The following is an 18,128-nucleotide window of genomic DNA, read 5'->3' as shown; positions in this document are numbered from 1 at the left end:
TATTGGGAAAGGAAGGTTTCCCTGCTGACCTCCCTGTTTAGTGAGACCCGAGTTATTCTTGCCTTTGACTTGTCACTGGCCAAAGAGAAGGAGAAAACCAAAGAAAAGGTTGAATCCCATCATGATTCACTTTCTGAGGCTGAGAGAGGGACCTGTCCTCCCTCAGATTGGGCTCAAAGGGGACAGAAAGGGCTGCTGGGTGTGCACATAAATATAGGGTGGCCTAGGATGTAGACTTCTTAGGAACTTTTAAAGATAGGAGATACTTAATGCTTACCTTCCAGGAGGAGAAATGGAGGCACAGAAAGGTTAATATACTGGCCAAAAGTCACAGAGTATGTGCTGGAGCCAGGGTTGGAAGCCAAAGAGTGTGGTTCCAGAGTCTGTAGACACACGCTAGCCACAGGCACGTTGGATACAGTACACTCTGGGATCTGGACCTGCAGGAATGCAGGCCCGTGTTGAAAAGGTGCCAACCCGTCTGGCTCATTGTGGGTCCTGGCAGTCCACATTGCAGGGTCACCTTTTTGACTGAGATGTTTTCTGTTATAGTTGTCCCTTAGGCAATGTGAAGAGGCACCCCTGTCCATTACACCGTAATTCGACTTGGCCTTCTGGATCATTTTATATGTTGACATTTGCCCAAGAGGAGCCTGGGGATTAGACTGGAACTTTTCTTTGCTCTTGTTTTTTTTTTTTTTTTTTTCCTCCCTTGAGCCATAAAATTTTACTGGCAGGTCAGGGGAAGAACCAGGGGTAAGGGTCCCTTCCTTCCCATCCTCCTACCCAGGAGACGTGCTTTGAGGAGAGCAGAGGCCCCGGAGCCTGCAGCCTCAGAGGACCTTGGAGGTGGACAGGTTGTTGTAATGATCTTCCTGGCCCTCAAGCAGGCTGCGATAGGTGGTGATCTCCTGCTCCAGGAGCCGCTGGTACTCCTGATTCTGCCACTCACCATCAGCTCGCACATCGCCCAGCTGGGCTTCAATACTGCTGATCAGTGCCTGGATCTGCACCAGCTGGGCTCCAAAGCATGCCTCTGTTTCTGCCAGTGTGCCTTCTAAGGGAGCTTTCACGCTGAGCTGCGACTGCAGCTCAATCTCAAGACCCTGGAGGGTGCGCCGCAGGTCAGTGACCTCGGACCTGCTTATCTGGAGCTGCTCTATGTGGCCAGTGACCTCATGGTTCAGTTCCTCAGTCCAGCTGGTGAACCAGGCTTCAGCATCCTTCCAGTTCTGCTTGGCCATGATCTCATATTGGCTTTGCCTGTCACTCAGGATCTTGGCAGGTCCGAGCCGAATCCACCCTCACATGGACCTGGTCTCCCACTTGGCCCCTCAGGGCATTGATTTCCTCCTCATGCTTCTTCTTCAGGTAGGCCAGCTCTTCCTTCAGGCCTTTGATCTGTGCCTCCAGATCAGTCCTGGCCAGGGTCACCTCATCCAGCACCCAAACACTCAAACCAAACTTGGTTCAGAGGTCATCTGCAGCCAGTTGAGCATTGTTGATCTGCAGGACAATCCTGGCGTTCTCAATGGTGGCACCCAGAATCTTGTCCCGCAGGTCCTTGATGGTCCTGTAGTAGTGGCTGTAGTTGCGGGAGGGCCTGTGCCCCTGCTTCTGGTACTAGTCACGGAGCTTCACCTCCAGCTTGCTGTTGGCTGCCTCCAGGGCGTGCACCTTGTCCAGGTAGGAGGCCAGGCAGTTGTTGAGGTTATGCATGGTGACCTTCTCGTTGCCCGCAAGCAATCCGTTGGACCCAGCCAGGATGCCGCTGTAGCCCCCCGAAGGAGGACAAGGACACGAAGCAGACAGAGGACACGGACACGCCGCGGCTGCTGGAGCCCCTGTGCCTGCTGGGGGACTGGAACTTTTCTAGTGAGCAGTAGAGACTGCAGTCCAGCTTGTAGGCAGCCACAGTGCTGAAGGAAGGAGCAGCCATTAGGATAGTTATGTGCTTGTCCTGGCTCTGTCACTACAAAGATTTGTGACCTCAGGCAAGGTCCCGAATCAGATGGTCTTAAGACAGTGTATCATCTCATCTGACTTTGATGGGCACAGACATACAGTCCCCCTTTTTCTGTCTCATTTCCCTCATCTGTGAAATAGGGGAACTGGAGGGGTAATCTGGATAAACCTTAACATGCTTGTCAGAGGAAAGTGGGGCCCTGAACAAGAGCTGGGAGGCCCCCAATACTTCTCTCTGCTATCTGTTCTGTGTCTTCTGTCCACTCCTTCATATGAGCTACAAGGAATCTCTGCAAAAGAGGTAAGGTGGGAACTCAAACTGAGAGGAGTGGAGACTGAGGACAAGCCAGGAAGATACGTGCCGAGAAAGATGCCAGGTGAACTCGATCTTAGACCCCACGGCGCGTTCTCCCTGGGCCCTGGCTAGTGTCTGTCAGTCAGTGATCTCAGAGTCAGCAGAACTATTTCTCGCATCTGGATGCCAAAAAGCAGGAAATCCCTGGTCTTGGCTGGGATCGGGGGATAATCTCAGATGTGAAGGATAGGGCAGCAAGCCCTCAGATAGGCTTCCAGGCAAGTCTTGTCCCCAGTAGGAGCCCATAATTCCTTTTTTCAGCCACTTGGATCTTTTGCTTTTTAGTTTTGGTGACTGATCTTCTGTTCCAGCCAGGGAAAAAAAATTTTCTGCGCAGAGGCTTGCTCCAGGATTCTCTTTCTTCTTCTTCTTCTTTTAACTAGGGACTGCTGATGTCGTCACTTCTGTTTTATTTTCTTTTGGAATTTATTCCTATTTTACAGGGTCCTTCCCTGGCCTGATGCTCTCAGGCATAAGCTTCGTGGTTAAGCTTCCCCCTTCCCCCTAAGTCTTGTTCTCTTCCCAGACACAGGCACTTCCCCCTTGGCTGTCTGAGTAAACACAGGCCCTGCCTCTTGGGATTCTACCTAATAGCCCTTTTGCCATTTGAGGCCTGGCCTGGTATCAAGTTTCTTCTTTTAAAAAACAGCCTTGGGCTGGGTGCTGCGGCTCTGCCTGTGAGCACTTCGGGAGACGGGAGACGGAGGCAGGCAGATGGCTCTGGGTCCAGGGGTTTAAGGCCCGCCTGGGCAACATGATGAAACCTCATCTCTTCAAAAATACAAAAATTAGCTGGGTGTGGTGGCATGCACTTGTGGTTCCAGCTATGGGTGGTGGGGGCTCTGGAGCAGGAGGATTGCTTCTGAGCCTGGGAGGTGGAGATTGCAGTGAGCTGTGATCGCACAACTGCATTCCAGCCTGGGTAACAGTGAAACCCTGTCTCAAAAAAATAAAAATAAAAATAAAAATAAAAACATAAAAACAGCCTTTAAAACCCACATTTATTTTGATTTCTAAAGCAATATATGTCTGCTGTGGAAAATTTGGGAAATAAAAGTAATAAAGAAGACAATAAAGATCAACCTTGATCCCAGTGCCCAGAGAATTAATGTTTCATGCATTTTATTTCACTTTCTTCTGGAAGTATGTATATACATGTGGGTATGAATATTTAACATAGTTGGAGCCATACTGTACCTAATGGTTTATAATACGTTTTGCTTTTATGTTCTCACTAACCCCTGTGGATATGACCCTAGCCATGTCTTTGAATTTTTTGAAGTTAAATTATGCTCTACTTATTTAGTGACCATACACTCACTTTCTACCTTTTTTTCCTATCATCCCTTCTTTACTCTCATTCCCCCGTCTGTTTTAGGATGATGAGGAGGAGGAGGAGGATGATCAGTCATATAGAAACTCTCGGTATTGATACATTCATGCTTGGAGTGCTCTGTAATGTTGATGCTGTTATTATCCTCTTATTAATGGATGAGAAAACAGAAGTTAAGGAAATTGCCCAGGTTACATGCCCTAGTAAGGGACAGAACTGGATTTGAACTTTGACACTAGCTGCAGAGTCTGGACTAGCCTCCCTTGATATTCGTCTTGTGAGCGCTTCTTTTCTGGGTCGAAGATAGCCTGATAGCATTTTCCAGATTTTGTGGATAAAGCTGGATGTTAGTCTTGGCCTGGCCACTTCCATCTTCTGTGGCCTTTAGTAAGTTATTTCACCTCTCTAGATCCCTGTGGGCCTTTTCGGGTCTCAGGGTCTATGACTTTCTAGTGGAAAGAAAACAGAACAGAGACAACATTCAAGGACAGGCCCAGAATGATAGGAATATCATTGTCTACTTGATTTCAGGGACACTTACATTTGGCTCTAAAAGACATTTCTGTGAGGAAGTTGGTTTTCTCCACACTTTACTAAGGTAGGAGCTAGGTGGTGCCCAGGAGAAGTCCCCACAGGGGCTGTGAGGTTTTCTTGGATGCTAAGTTAGAGCGGTCCTCACGAAGGGTAAGCCCCATGACATATTTCCCTTGAGTGTGCTGAGGTCACAGGGCTTCTGTGGCTCACCAGCAAGTGTGGGGAGTGAAGAGCATGTGTCCCTCCCTGGCACAGGCACCCGGCCCCCTGCCGTGTTGTGGTATCTCTTCCCAGATGATCTTTGAGGTGTGTGGCTGGAAGAATGCTCCAGTCAGCTAAAGTGGGGTTCTTTAGTCGCAGTGTGTGCTGGTGGGCGAGTGAGGTGGGCTGGGCAAGCCAGAGGTGACTGCTCTGCTTTTCCTGACATCAGTGATGGGGTTGTCTTGCTTGGTGCACAGGTATTTTTCCAGGGTTCTGTCCCTCCACTCACTGACCAGAAAAAGAAAAAGAGAACAAGAAGATGCTTGTCTTACAAAATAGAAAGTTTACCCCATGCAGTTTCCCTTCCCTTTTCATATAGATGTTACAAAGCAAAAACACCCACCCACAATGAGGGGTTTTTGAACTTGGCTGGGTTTCAGCTGTCACCCAGGAAGCAGTCAGCACTGTACGTGGCCCGTTGCTTTACTCTGCAGGTGTTGGTGATTCTCGGGTGCAAGGCCTGGCAATTGTGTTTCTGTGCCAGGTCCTCTGCACATGGCTTTCTTTGTTTAGTGTTATTTCCCCTGTTTGCCAGGCTTCTCTGAGGAGATGCTGACATTTTTTCTTTGTCCAGTTCTCCTATCCTAGAAACAAACAAAAACTGCACCTTTTAAAAATGTTTTTTCCTATGGTTGAATTGGAAAATATCTTGCTTTAGCCAGGGAATAGCACAGCTTTTGTTCTGTTAGTGAAATGATCCAGGGATTTTATTTCAAAGTATAAGGTCCCTAAGATAAGGAATGAGGGTTATAAGAGAACATGGTTATGTTTGGGCAGTCAATTAAATTGAATATAGCATTGATGAAGCACTAAATGTACATTAGGAACATACACATATCAGTCAAGTTTTCAAGTCTCCCAAGGAAACTACAGTCATAGTGATGGTAATGATGATGTGTTGATAATAAAAAAATAACATCGGCATTTGTTGAGTATTTACCATGTGCTGTTAATAGATAGTGTGCTAGTTTAAAACAACTCTGTAGTATGTATTAATTTTTTGTATAGGAACAAGAAACTGAAACTCAGTCTAAGTAACATGCTAAAGTCAGCTAGTAAGTAGGAGTGCTGGGTTTTACACACAGATTGAGTCCACAGTTCCAACCCTTAACCTCCAGGCAAACTGCCTGCAAAATCATATTTTAACAGATGTGGGGCCGGGCATGGTGGCTCATGCCTGTAATTGCAGCACTTTGGGCCAAGGTGAGTGGATCATTTCAGGTCAGGAGTTTAAGACCAGGCTGGCCAACATGATGAAACCCTGTCTCTACTAAAAATGCAAAAATTAGCTGGTCATGGTGTCAGGCGCCTGTAATCCCAGCTACTTTGGAGGCTGAGGCAGGAGAATTGCTTGAACCCAGGAGTCGGAGGTTGCAGTGAGCTGAGATTGTGCTACTGCATTCCAGCCTGGATGACAGAACAACACTCTGTCTCAGAAATTAATAAGAATTAAAAAAAGAGATCTGGGTATTTTAGCTTTAATTAAAAAAATAATAAAGAGAGATAGAGTCTTGCTATGTTTCCCAGGCTGATCTCAAACTCCTGGGCTCAAGCGTTTTTCCTGCCTTGGCCTCCAGAGTAGCTGGGACTACAGGTGTGCACCATCGTGCCTGGCTTATAGCTTTAAATTTTGAGATACCTGAAGAAAGTGCTTTTGATAAATAAAATTGAAGAAGAAGGAAATGTATTCTTTCTCTCCATTATGTTTCTATCTTTGGATTGCCTGTGACTCATAATGAATATGACTGGAAGATCTGCCCTCTGAACTGAGCCCATAATTTTACTGAGGTATAATTTACATATCTAAAGTCCATCCATTGTAAATACATTGATTTTTAGTGAATTTGTAGAGTTGTGCAACCATCTCCGTAATCTGTGTTTAGAACATGCCCATTACAGCACAAAGTGGCCTTGTGCCCACTTGCGGTTAGTCTCTTCTCCCACCCCCAGTCCTGGGCAACCACTAATCCACTTTCTATCTTCATACATTTGCTTTTGCTAGAAATTTCATATAAGTGGAATGATTTAATATAGGGTTTTGTGACTGGCTTTTTCTCCCTTAGCATGTTTTTGACCCTTTTCACTGTTGTAATGTACATTGGTAGTTCCTTTTTGTTGCTGAGTATCTCATTATATGGATATACAACATCTTGTTAACTCATTCACCAGTTGATGTTCGTTTGAGTTGTTTCTACATTTTGGCTATTATGAATAATGCTGCTATAATCATTTGTATGCAAGTCTTTGTGTAGACAAATGTTTTTATTTCTCTTGGGTAGACACCTAGAATTGCAATTCCTGGGACATATGGTAGATGTATATTTAACCTTTTGAAAAGCTGTTACAGTGCCTTCCACGGTGACTGCCATTTAACCTTCCCATCTCTGGGGTATGAGGGGGTTCCAGTTGCTCCACATCCCATTCTACACTTGATATTGTCTGTCGTTTTGACTATAGCCATTCTGGTGGGTGTGTAGTAGTATCTCATTGTGGTTTTAATTTGCATTTCTGTAATGACTAATGATATTGAGCATTTTTGCATGTGCTTATTAGCTGTTTATATATATATATTTTATTATACTTTAAGTTCTAGGGTACATGTGGACAATGTGCAGGTTTGTTACATATGTATACATGTGCCATGTTGGTGTGCTGCACCCATTAACTCATCATTCACATTAGGTATATCTCTTAATGCTATCCCTCCCTCCTCCCGCCACCCCACGACAGGCCCTGGTGTGTGATGTTCCCCACCCTGTGTCCAAGTGTTCTCATTGTTCAGTTCCCACCTGTGAGTGGGAACATGCGGTGTTTGGTTTTCTGTCCTTGCGATTGTTTGCTCAGAATGATGGTTTCAAGCCTCATCCATGTCACTACAAAGGGCATGAACTCATCCTTTTTTATGGCTGCATAGTATTCCATGGTGTATATGTGCCACATTTTCTTAATCCAGTCTATCATTGATGGACATTTGGGTTGGTTCCAGGTCTTTGCTATTGTGAATAGTGCCACAATAAACATATGTGTGCATGTGTCTTTATAGCAGCATGATTTATAATCCTTTGCGTATTTATAGCAGCATGATTTATAATCCTTTGCGTATATACCCAGTAATGCGATGGCTGGGTCAAATGGTATTTCTAGTTCTAGATCCTTGAGGAATCGCCACACTGTCTTCCACAGTGGTTGAACTAGTTTACAGTCCCACCAACAGTGTAAAAGTGTTCCTATTTCTCCACATCCTCTCCAGCACCTGTTGTTTCCTGACTTTTTTGGTCCATATGAACAGTTAAAATGACTTCGCCATTCTAACTGGTGTGAACTGGTATCTCATTGTGGTTTTGATTTGCATTTCTCTGATGACCAGTGATGATGAGCATTTTTTCACGTGTCTGTTGGCTGCATAAATGTCTTCTTTTGAGAAGTGTCTGTTCATGTCCTTTGCCCACTTTTTGTTGGGGTTGTTTGATTTTTTTCTTGTAAATTTGTTTAAGTTATTTGTAGATTCTGGATATTAGCCCTTTGTCAGGTGGGTAGGTTGTACAAATTTTCTCCCATTCTGTAGGTTGCCTGTTCACTCTGATGGTAGTTTCTTTTGCTGTGCAGAAGTTCTTTAGTTTAATTAGATCCCGTTTGTCAATTTTGTCTTTTGTTGCCATTGCTTTTGGTGTTTTAGTCATGAAGTCCTTGCCTATGCCTATGTCCTGAATGGTAATGCCTAGGTTTTCTTCTAGGGTTTTTATGGTTTTAGGTCTAACATTTAAGTCTTTAATCCATCTTGCATTAATTTTTGTATAAGGTGTAAGGAAGGGATCCAGTTTCAGCTTTCTACATATGGCTAGCCAGTTTTCCCAGCACCATTTATTAAACGGGAATCCTTTCCCCATTTCTTGTTTTTGTCAGGTTTGTCAAAGATCAGATGGTTGTAGATGTGTGGTATTATTTCTGAGGACTCCGTTCTGTTCCATTGGTCTATCTCTCTGTTTTGGTACCAGTATCGTGCTGTTTTGGTTACTGTAGCCTTTGGTTACTGTAGCCTTGTAGTATAGTTTGAAGTAGTATAGTAGTGTGATGCCTCCAGCTTTGTTCTTTTGGCTTAGGATTGTCTTGGCAATGTGGGCTCTTTTTTGGTTCCATATGAACTTTAAAGTAGTTTTTTTCCAATTCTGTGAAGAAAGTCATTGGTAGCTTGATGGGGATGGCATTGAATCTATAAATTACCTTGGGCAGTGTGGCCATTTTCACAATATTGATTCTTCCTATCCATGAGCATGGAATGTTCTTCCATTTGTTTGTGTCCTCTTTTATTTTGTTGAGCAGTGGTTTGTAGTCCTCCTTGAAGAGGTCCTTCACATCCCTTGTAAGTTGGATTCCTAGGTATTTTATTCTCTTTGAAGCAATTGTGAATGGGAGTTCACTCATGATTTGGCTGTCTGTCTGTTATTGGTGTATAGGAATGCTTATTTTTGCACATTGATTTTGTGTCCTGAGACTTTGCTGAAGTTGCTTATCAGCTTAAGAAGATTTTGGATTGAGACGATGGAGTTTTCTAAATATACAATCATGTCATCTGCAAACAGGGACAATTTGACTTCCTCTTTTCCTAATTGAATAACCTTTATTTCTTTCTCCTGCCTGATTGCCGTGGCCAGAACTTCCAACACTATGTTGAATAGGAGTGGTGAGAAAGGGCATCCCTGTGTTGTGGCAGTTTTCAAAGGGAATACTTCCAGTTTTTGACCATTCCATATGATATTGCCTGTGGGTTTGTCATAAATAGCTCTTGTTATTTTGAGATACGTCCCATCAATACCTAGTTTATTGAGAGTTTTTAGCATGAAGGGCTGTTGAATTTTGTCAAAGGCCTTTTCTGCATCTATTGAGATAATCATGTGGTTTTTGTCTTTGGTTCTGTTTATATGATGGATTACATTTATTGATTTGCGTATGTTGAACCAGCCTTGCATCCCAGGGATGAAGCCAACTTGATCATGGTGGATAAGCTTTTTGATGTGCTGCTGGATTCGGTTTGCCAGTATTTTATTGAGGATTTTTGCATCGATGTTCATCAGGGATATTGGTCTAAAATTCTCTTTTTTTGTTGTGTCTCTGCCAGGCTTTGGTGTCAGGATGATGCTGGCCTCATAAAATGAGTTAGGGAGGATTCCCTCTTTTTCTATTGATTAGAATAGTTTCAGAAGGAATGGTACCAGCTCCTCTTTGTACCTGTGGTAGAATTCGGCTGTGAATCCGTCTGGTCCTGGACATTTTTTGGTTGGTAGGCTATTAATTATTGCTTCAATTTCAGAGCCTGTTATTGGTCTATTCAGAGATTCAACTTCTTCCTGGTTTAGTCTTGAGAGGGTGTGTGGGTGCAGGAATTTATCCATTTCTTCTAGATTTTCTAGTTTATTTGCATAGAGGTGTTTATAGTATTCTCTGATGGTAGTTTGTATTTCTGTGGGATCGGTGGTGAGATCCCCTTTATCATTTTTTATTGCATCTATTTGATTCTTCTCTCCTTTCTTCTTTATTAGTCTTGCTAGCGGTTTATCAATTTTGTTGATCTTTTCCAAAAACCAGCTCCTGGAGTCATTGATTTTTTTTTGAAGGGTTTTTTTGTGTCTCTATCTCCTTCAGTTCTGCTCTGATCTTAGTTATTTCTTGCCTTCTGCTAGCTTTTGAATGTGTTTGCTCTTGCTTCTCTAGTTCTTTTAATTGTGATGTTAGGGTACCCATTTTAGATCTTTCCTGCTTTCTCTTGTGGGCATTTAGTGCTATAAATTTCCCTCTACACACTGCTTTAAATGTGTCCCAGAGATTCTGGTATGTTGTGTCTTTGTTCTCATTGGTTTCAAAGAACATCTTTATTTCTGCCTTCATTTCGTTATGTACCCAGTAGTCATTCAGGAGCAGGTTGTCCAGTTTCCATGTAGTTGAGTGGTTTTGAGTGAGTTTCTTAATCCTGAGTTCTAGTTTGATTGCACTGTGGTCTGAGAGACAGTTTGTTATAATTTCTATGCTTTTACATTTGCTGAGGAGTGCTTTACTTCTAACTATGTGGTCAATTTTGGAATAAGTGTGATGTGGTGCTAAGAAGAATGTATATTCTGTTGATTTGGGGTGGAGAGTTCTGTAGATGTCTATTAGGTCCGCTTGGTGCAGAGCTGAGTTCAAGTCCTGGATATCCTTGTTAACTTTCTGTCTCATGGATCTGTCTAACATTGACAGTGGGGTGTTAAAGTCTCCCATTATTATTGTATGGGAGTCTAAGTCTCTTTGTAGGTCTCTAGGGACTTGCTTTATGAATCTGGGTGCTCCTGTATTGGGTGCATATATGTTTAGGATAGTTAGCTCTTCTTGTTGAATTGATCCCTTTACCATTATGTAATGGCCTTCTTTGTCTCTTTTGATCTTTGTTGGTTTAAAGTCTGTTTTATCAGAGACTAGGATTGCAGCCCCTGCTTTTTTTTGTTTTCCATTTGCTTGGTAGATCTTCCTCCATCCCTTATTTTGAGCCTATATGTGTCTCTGCACATGAGATGGGTTTCCTGAATACAGCACACTGATGCATCTTGACTCTTTATCCAGTTTGCCTGTCTGTGTCTTTTAATTGGAGCATTTAGCCCATTTACATTTAAGGTTAATATTGTTATGTGTGAATTTGATCCTGTCATTATGATGTTAGCTGGTTATTTTGCTCGTTACTTGATGCAGTTTCTTCCTAGCCTCGATAGTCTTTACAATTTGGCATGTTTTTGCAGTGTCTGGTACTGGTTGTTCCTTTCCATGTTTAGTCCTTTCTTCAGGAGCTCTTGTAGGGCAGGCCTGGTGGTGACAAAATCTCTCAGCATTTGCTTGTCTGTAAAGTATTTTATTTCTCCTTCACTTATGAAGCTTAGTTTGGCTGGATATGAAATTTTGGGTTGAAAATTCTTTTCTTTAAGAATGTTGAATATTGACCCCCACTCTCTTCTGGCTTGCAGAGTTTCTGCTGAGAGATCCGCTGTTAGTCTGATGGGCTTCCCTTTGTGGGTAACCTGACATTTCTCTCTGGCTGCCCTTAACATTTTTTCCTTCATTTTCAACTTTGGTGAATCTGACAATTATGTGTCTTGGAGCTGCTCTTCTCGAGGAGTATCTCTGTGGTGTTCTCTGTATTTCCTGAATTTGAATGTTGGCCTGCCTTGCTAGGTTGGGGAAGTTCTCCTGGATAATGTCCTGAGGAGTGTTTTCCAACTTGGTTCCATTCTCCCTGTCACTTTCAGGTACACCAATCAGATGTAGATTTGGTCTTTTCACATAGTCCCATATTTCTTGGAGGCTTTGTTCGTTTCTTTTTACTCTTTTTTCTCTAAACTTCTCTTCTCACTTCATTTCATTCATTTGATCTTCAATCACTAATACCCTTTCTTCCAGTTGATTGAATCGGCTACTGAAGCTTGTGCATGCATCACATAGTTCTTGTGCCATGGTTTTCAGCTCCATCAGGTCATTTAAGCTCTTATCTACGCATTTATTCTAGTTAGCCATTCGTCTAATCTTTTTTCAAAGTTTTTAGTTTCTTTGTGATGGGTTCGAACATCCTCCTTTAGCTCAGAGAAGTTTGTTATTACCAATCGTCTGAAGCCTACTTCTGTCAGCTTGTCAAAGTCATTCTCCGTCCAGCTTTGTTCCATTGCTGGCGAGGAGCTGCGTTCCTTTGGTGGAGAAGAGGCGCTCTGATTTTTAGAATTTTCAGCTTTTCTGCTCTGGTTTCTCCCCATCTTTGTGGTTTTATCTACCTTTGGTCTTTGATGATGGTGACGTACAGATGGGGTTTTGGTGTGGATGTCCTTTCTGTTTGTTAGTTTTCTTTCTAACAGTGAGGACCCTCAGCTGCAGGTCTGTTGGAGTTTGCTGGAGGTCCACTCCAACCCTGTTTGCCTGGGTATCACCAGCGGAGGCTGCAGAACAGCAAATATTACAGAACAGCAAATATTCCTTCCTCTGGAAGCTTCGTCTCAGAGGGGCACCTGGCTGTATGAGGTGTCAGTCGGCCCCTACTGGAAGGTGTCTCCCAGTTAGGCTACTCGGAGGTCAGGGACCCACTTGAGGAGGCAGTCTGTCCGTTCTCACATCTCAAACTCCGTGCTGGGAGAACCACTGCTCTCTTCAATGCTGTCAGACAGGGACGTGTAAGTCTGCAGAAGTTTCTGCTGCTTTTTGTTCAGCTATGCCCTGCCCCCAGCGGTGGTGTCTACAGTGGCAGGCAGGCCTCCTTGAGCTGCAGTGGGCTCCACCCAGTTCGAGTTTCTGGGCCGCTTTGTTTACCTACTCAGGCTTAAGCAATGGCAGATGCCCCTCCCCCAGCCTTGCTGCTACCTTGCAGTTCGATCTTAGACTGCTGTGCTGGCAGTGAGCAAGGCTCCGTGGGCTTGGGACCCTCCGAGCCAGGCGTGGGATAAAATCTCCTGGTGTGCTGTTTGCTAAGACCATTGGAAAAGCGCAGTATTAGGGTGGGAGTGTCCCGATTTTCCAGGTGCTATCTGTCATGGCTTCCCTTGGCTAGGAAAGGGAATTCCCCAACCCGTTGTGTTTCCTGGGTGAGGTGATGCCCCGCCCTGCTTCACCTAACACTCCCTGGGCTGCACCCACTGTCTGACAAGCCCCGGTGAAATGAACCCGGTACCTCAGATGGAAGTGCAGAAATCATCTGTCTTCTGGGTCACTTACACTGAGAGCTGTAGACTGGAGCTGTTCCTATTCGGCCATCTTGGAACCCACTCAGCTGTTTATATATTTTCTTTGGTGAAATGTCCATTCAATTTTTGGCCTATTTTTATTTTTATTTATTTATTTATTTATTTATTTATTTTTAAGGTGAAGTCTTGCTCTGTCACCTAGGTGGGAGTGCAGTGGCACAGTCTTGGCTCACTGCAACCTCTGCCTCCTAGGTTCAAGCGATTCTCCTGCCCCAGCCTCCCAAGTAGCTGGGATTACAGGCATGCTCTACCATGCTTGGCTAATTTGTGTATTTTTAGTAGAAACGGAGTTTCACTATGTTGATCAGGCTGGTCTCGAACTCCTGACCTCAGGTGATCTGCCTGCCTTGGCCTCTCAAAGTTCAGGGATTACAGGCGTGAGCCACCACACCCGGCCTGGCCTATTTTTAAATTGAGTTCCTTGTCTTATTATTGAGTTGTGAGAGTTCTTTATATATTCTGGATATAAGTGCCTTATCAGATATCATTTATAAATATTTTCACCCATCTGTGGCTTAAATTTTCCTTTTCTTTCACTGGTAAATATGTAGAGTAATTAATTAATTTTCTTAATGGTGACTTTTGAAGAGAGCTTTTAATTCTGAAGTCCAGTTAATCAATTTTTTCTTTTATAGTTTGTGTTTGGCCTTTGCCTCTTAGCACCCAAATATTCCTGTCTCTTTGGTTTATTCTTAGTTTAGGTGTCCCAATTTTTACTCTTTCATTCTCCCTGGATCTACATTTATTCCTGTTTGAGGACAGAAGGCAAAGCCCAGCCTCCAAGTTCTCTTGCTAATACTCTGTGTTGGGCACCTTCCTGGAATTGTGTGTTCAGGCCTTTGGTAACTATGCAGGCCTTTGGTAACTTTGGCTACCAAATCTTGAGATAGAAGGTGAAATTAGACCTTCCTCAGCAATTTACAATTGAAGTCAGATAAGAAAAATGACTGCTTTATATGCAAATTTTTCTTTTTTAAAAAATTAGTTGAGTGCTTCTCTACTTATTGATAAACATCAATAATTATAAATATCCCTTACAATGCTTTAAAGGTTTTCAGAGTTAATTTACCTTTATCTTCTCATTTAGGTCCTTTTGCAGATAAGAAATACAAGAGTTTAAGTAGAATAAAAGGGTATTTAACACAAATTAGTTAATATTGGAGACACAAGTATTATTTGATCATTTTTTCCAGAGTCTACCAAGAATTTATTTATTTATTTATTTTGAGATGGAGTCTTGCTGTGTCGCCAGGCTGGAGTGCAGTGGTGCGATCTCAGCTCACTGCAACCTCCGACTCCCTGGTTCAAGCAATTCTCCTGCCTCAGCCTCCCAAGTAGCTGGGATTACAGGCACATGCCACCACACCCAGCTAATTTTTGTATTTTTTTTTAGAGACAAGATTTCACCATGTTGGCCAGGATGGTCTCGATCTCCTGACCTTGTGATTTGCCTGCCTCAGCCTCCCAAAGTGCTGGGATTACAGGCGTGAGCCACTGCGCCTCGCCCCAAGAATATTTTTAAGTGTTTACCATTCACCATGCAAAAATGAGTGGGAGGAGAGGGTAGCACTGGGCTCTTTCTACTAATCTGATGAAGCTCAGCCATAGTCAGAACCATAGAATTGCAGAGTCTTGATGCTGAAAGGGGCCTTGAAACTTCAGAGTGCATCCCTTCACCCACCAGAGGAATCCTTAGATTGCTCTTGTTGGTTGATAATCTTCTGGCTCCCAGGCACTTTCAAAAAGAAAGCTTAAAACTTTTCAAGCCCGTGGGATCAATTCTTGGATAATTTTAAGTATTGGAGAATCATTTTGTGAATGGAGCCTAACTTAGCCTCCCCTGTAAATTTCACCTGTTGGCGACACAAAACAACTAGTGCCATTCTTTATTGGCAGCTCTTCAAATATCGAAGAGTACCTTAAACCATCACTTCCATAGTTACCACCTGTTCTATCAACTATTTTGTGTTTAATTTGGATTCCAGACTTAACAGCTGTGATAGTCACTTCTTGCTAGATGCAATTCCGATTGTCTATACCTTTTGTGCCTAAATCAAACCTACACATCAGATATGGCCTGGCTGGGAGAGTTTTGTGAGCCTGTTAGCTCCTTTGCTCTGGGTGAGGCCTGCCCAGTGGTGTTAGTTACTTAGCAGCTACACTGCAGTGCTGACACGTGTTGGGCTTGTGATTAGCCAAAACGCAAATTTTATTTTCTCCTGTGGATTTTGGCTAAGCCAGTTCTCTAATATCTTTTCTTATGTAATTGCTATCTTCAATATAAATGCAGGGATTTACAGTTAATATTACTATTTAACATTAATGATAATACTAGTAACTAGCATCTTTTGAGGACTTACTATATTTATCTTGTTGGGTTTTCCCCAGGATGTGCCTCTTGGGATCATTTTGAATCTTATTTCTTCCCTTTTCTTGGTTTTTCTCTCTACTGAGAGAAATGTTTGTATATTGAGTTCCTACCCATCTGGGTCTCCTGTCTGCCCAGATATATTTTAATTTTGGCTAGTTTATAGTGATGGTAGGATTGTAAGACCTCATGGAAGGAATTAAAGCCACCCAGATTTCTGCATGTATATCCATGTATTCCTCCATTGATATGGTTCGACTGTGTCCCCACCCAAATCTTATCTTGAATTATAGTTCCCATAATCCCCACCTGTTGGCCATTGGGGCAGTTATGGTTGGGTGGCCTGATGAGGGGGTCAAGATGCTTCCCCGAGTGCCTAATTTTATGTAAGCTTCTGGTGCTAGCAAAAAAGAGCCTTACATTACAGATAGATATTGAGGATTCTGGAAAAAATTTCCAGTCATAGAACTAAGATAATGCTCTAGAGATTGGAGTCTTTGGAGATAGTTTTTCGAGGACCCTGCCACCCTCCAGCTTCCTCTCTGCTCAGGACTCCTTTAATCTGGTGTCAGTGGATTTCTCCCATCACTTTGGACTTGTTCCAGTTAGATTGTAATGCACCAGCATTCTTCTCCTCGACTTAAAAAAAACAGGAGAATTATATTCCTTTTGTTGATAGGATTTCTCTTATAGTGTCATCATCTTCCTTTTTCTTATGCTCCCGATCTTCTGAAATCATGCTTCCCTGTGAGCCATTCCTGAATTTTTTGGTGTGTTCCCTGAGTATGGGACACACCTCAGATGGATCCGGGGATAGTTTCTTTTTGACTTGATCCAAGATATACCTCTTCATGAAAATATATGTTGATCAGGGACTGTGGGTATGTATAGGGTCAACATTCTCTCCCATCTGCTTTTAAGTAAGTGCTGACTTTGCCAGGCCAGGTGAATGAGCCTACAGTCATTTTAAGGTGGAAATAATTGGTTAGTTTAGACTATTTCAGCATTTCCAACACCTAGATTCTAGTAGATATTCCTTGAAAAAGGTGTTAGCAGTGGTGAGTCCATACAGGTCTGCAGCAACCTCAATTCTTCCCTCTTCAGAAGAAAATATTTGACACAGAGACCAAGGCAAGTTTTAGAGGAATGAAAGTTTATTCAAAAGCTTTACAGCAGGAACGAAAGGAAGTAAACTTGGAAGAGGGCCAAGAGGGTGACTGGAGAGATCAAGTGCATGGATTCCCCATTGACTTGGGATTTTATATGTTGTCATATTTCCAGGAGCTTGTGTCCCTTGTCTCCTGATTCTTCCCTTGGGTGGACTCTCCGCATCCGCAGTGGCTGCCAGCACTTAGGAGTGATGCATGCACGGTATGTTTACTGGAGTTGTACGCATGCTCACTCGAGGCATTCTTCTCTTACCAGTTGAATGTTCCTAGAAGGTCATATACCAGTTAAACTTTGCCATTTTGCCTCTTTTTTGCTTGAGCCCACTGGCCCAACTCCTGAGATCTTATCAGGAAACTGCTGATCCCCAGCTTCAGGTGTTTCTATCTGTTGGGAGACTGCCTTTCTCTGGTGCTGGCTGTGACCAATTATTATTTTATTTTATTTTATTCTTTTATTTAGATTCTCGCTCTGTAGCCTAGGCTGGAGTGCAGTGGTGCAATCTCGGCTCACTGCAACCTCCCCCTCCCAGGTTCAAGCGATTCTCCTGCCTCAGGCTCCCTGGGAAGCTGGGATTACAGGTGCCCGCAACCATGCCCTGCCAATTTTTGTATTTTTATTAGAGATGGGGTTTCACTGTGTTGGCCAAGCTGGTCTCAAACTCCAGACCTCAAGAGATCCACCTGCCTCGGCCTCCCAAAGTGCTGGGATTACAGGTGTGAGCCACCGTGCCCAGCCCAATTATTATTTTAGAGAGACAGTTAACAACTGCCTGACCCCAATGGTTGCCTGACACTCCTGGAGTGGGGCAGGGGAGCCCTCTTCTGCCCTGCTCAGGTCTAACTAGCTACCTACTATTCACAAAAGGAGTCTGGTTAAAAAGGTATTGTGGCAAGAGGGCGTATAGTATGGGTTCCCCAACCTTACTTGGCCGCAACACCTTTGTGTGGCTGAGCATCTTGGGATCAGCAGCCTGCAGGACACTGGAAATTGCTGGACTGAAGGTCAGTGATCTGAGAGACAGGAAAGTACCCGCAGCGAGACAGTGTGAAGAGAGCAATTTTAGAAATACTTCTGCTTTTGTTTCTCAGTTTTTGTTTCTCGGTGCTTATTTTTAACCTAAGTAGTAGTCATTTGAAGCTCTCAGAAGCTCATGGGCTCTTATCAGATGAAAGTACCCCAGACCTTGCAGGATTAGGAACATCATCTGGCCTGAACAGAAGGTAAAATTGCTGTCTGATTTTCTTTTTAAAGAAACCTGTTAGTGAAGCTGGCGATTCAGTTCTTTCTGGTATACATTTAGGACCTGTTAAATATATATTCTGCCTCAAGGGGAAATCATATTCTAAAAAGTAAACAATTCATAGGCAATTCTTCTACCTTGAGAATCCATTAATGGCT

At 43.3% G+C, this 18,128-nt stretch overlaps 1 protein-coding gene, 1 non-coding gene and 1 pseudogene across 4 annotated transcripts in view; 1 reads left to right on the top strand and 2 right to left on the bottom strand.

Annotated features, from left to right (window-relative positions):
* The window catches only part of TMCC3 (transmembrane and coiled-coil domain family 3), a 307,508-nt gene that overhangs the window by 38,414 nt on the left and 250,966 nt on the right, over positions 1–18,128 (top strand). The window contains exon 1 of one of the 2 annotated variants that reach the window (XM_063786957.1): positions 17,695–17,950. The exons of the other annotated variant lie outside the window; for it this stretch is intronic. The gene's annotated coding sequence lies outside the window, so the exon portion shown is untranslated. Of the gene's footprint in view, positions 1–17,694; positions 17,951–18,128 lie in introns of those variants that run through there. 2 annotated transcript variants of the gene reach the window in all.
* LOC129136574 (keratin, type I cytoskeletal 19-like) lies at positions 834–1,939 on the bottom strand (annotated as a pseudogene). The gene has a single exon (XR_008538408.1). The product of XR_008538408.1 is annotated as a keratin, type I cytoskeletal 19-like (transcript).
* On the bottom strand, positions 1,479–1,593 carry MIR492 (microRNA mir-492). The gene has a single exon (NR_035821.1). It is a non-coding gene; the product is annotated as a microRNA mir-492 (primary transcript).

This window comes from Pan troglodytes, chromosome 10, assembly GCF_028858775.2.
Source record: "Pan troglodytes isolate AG18354 chromosome 10, NHGRI_mPanTro3-v2.0_pri, whole genome shotgun sequence".
In the NCBI taxonomy this organism is placed as follows: domain Eukaryota; kingdom Metazoa; phylum Chordata; class Mammalia; order Primates; family Hominidae; genus Pan; species Pan troglodytes.
Note: the sequence above shows the minus strand (reverse complement) of the source record. Positions and strands in the feature narration are given on the sequence as shown.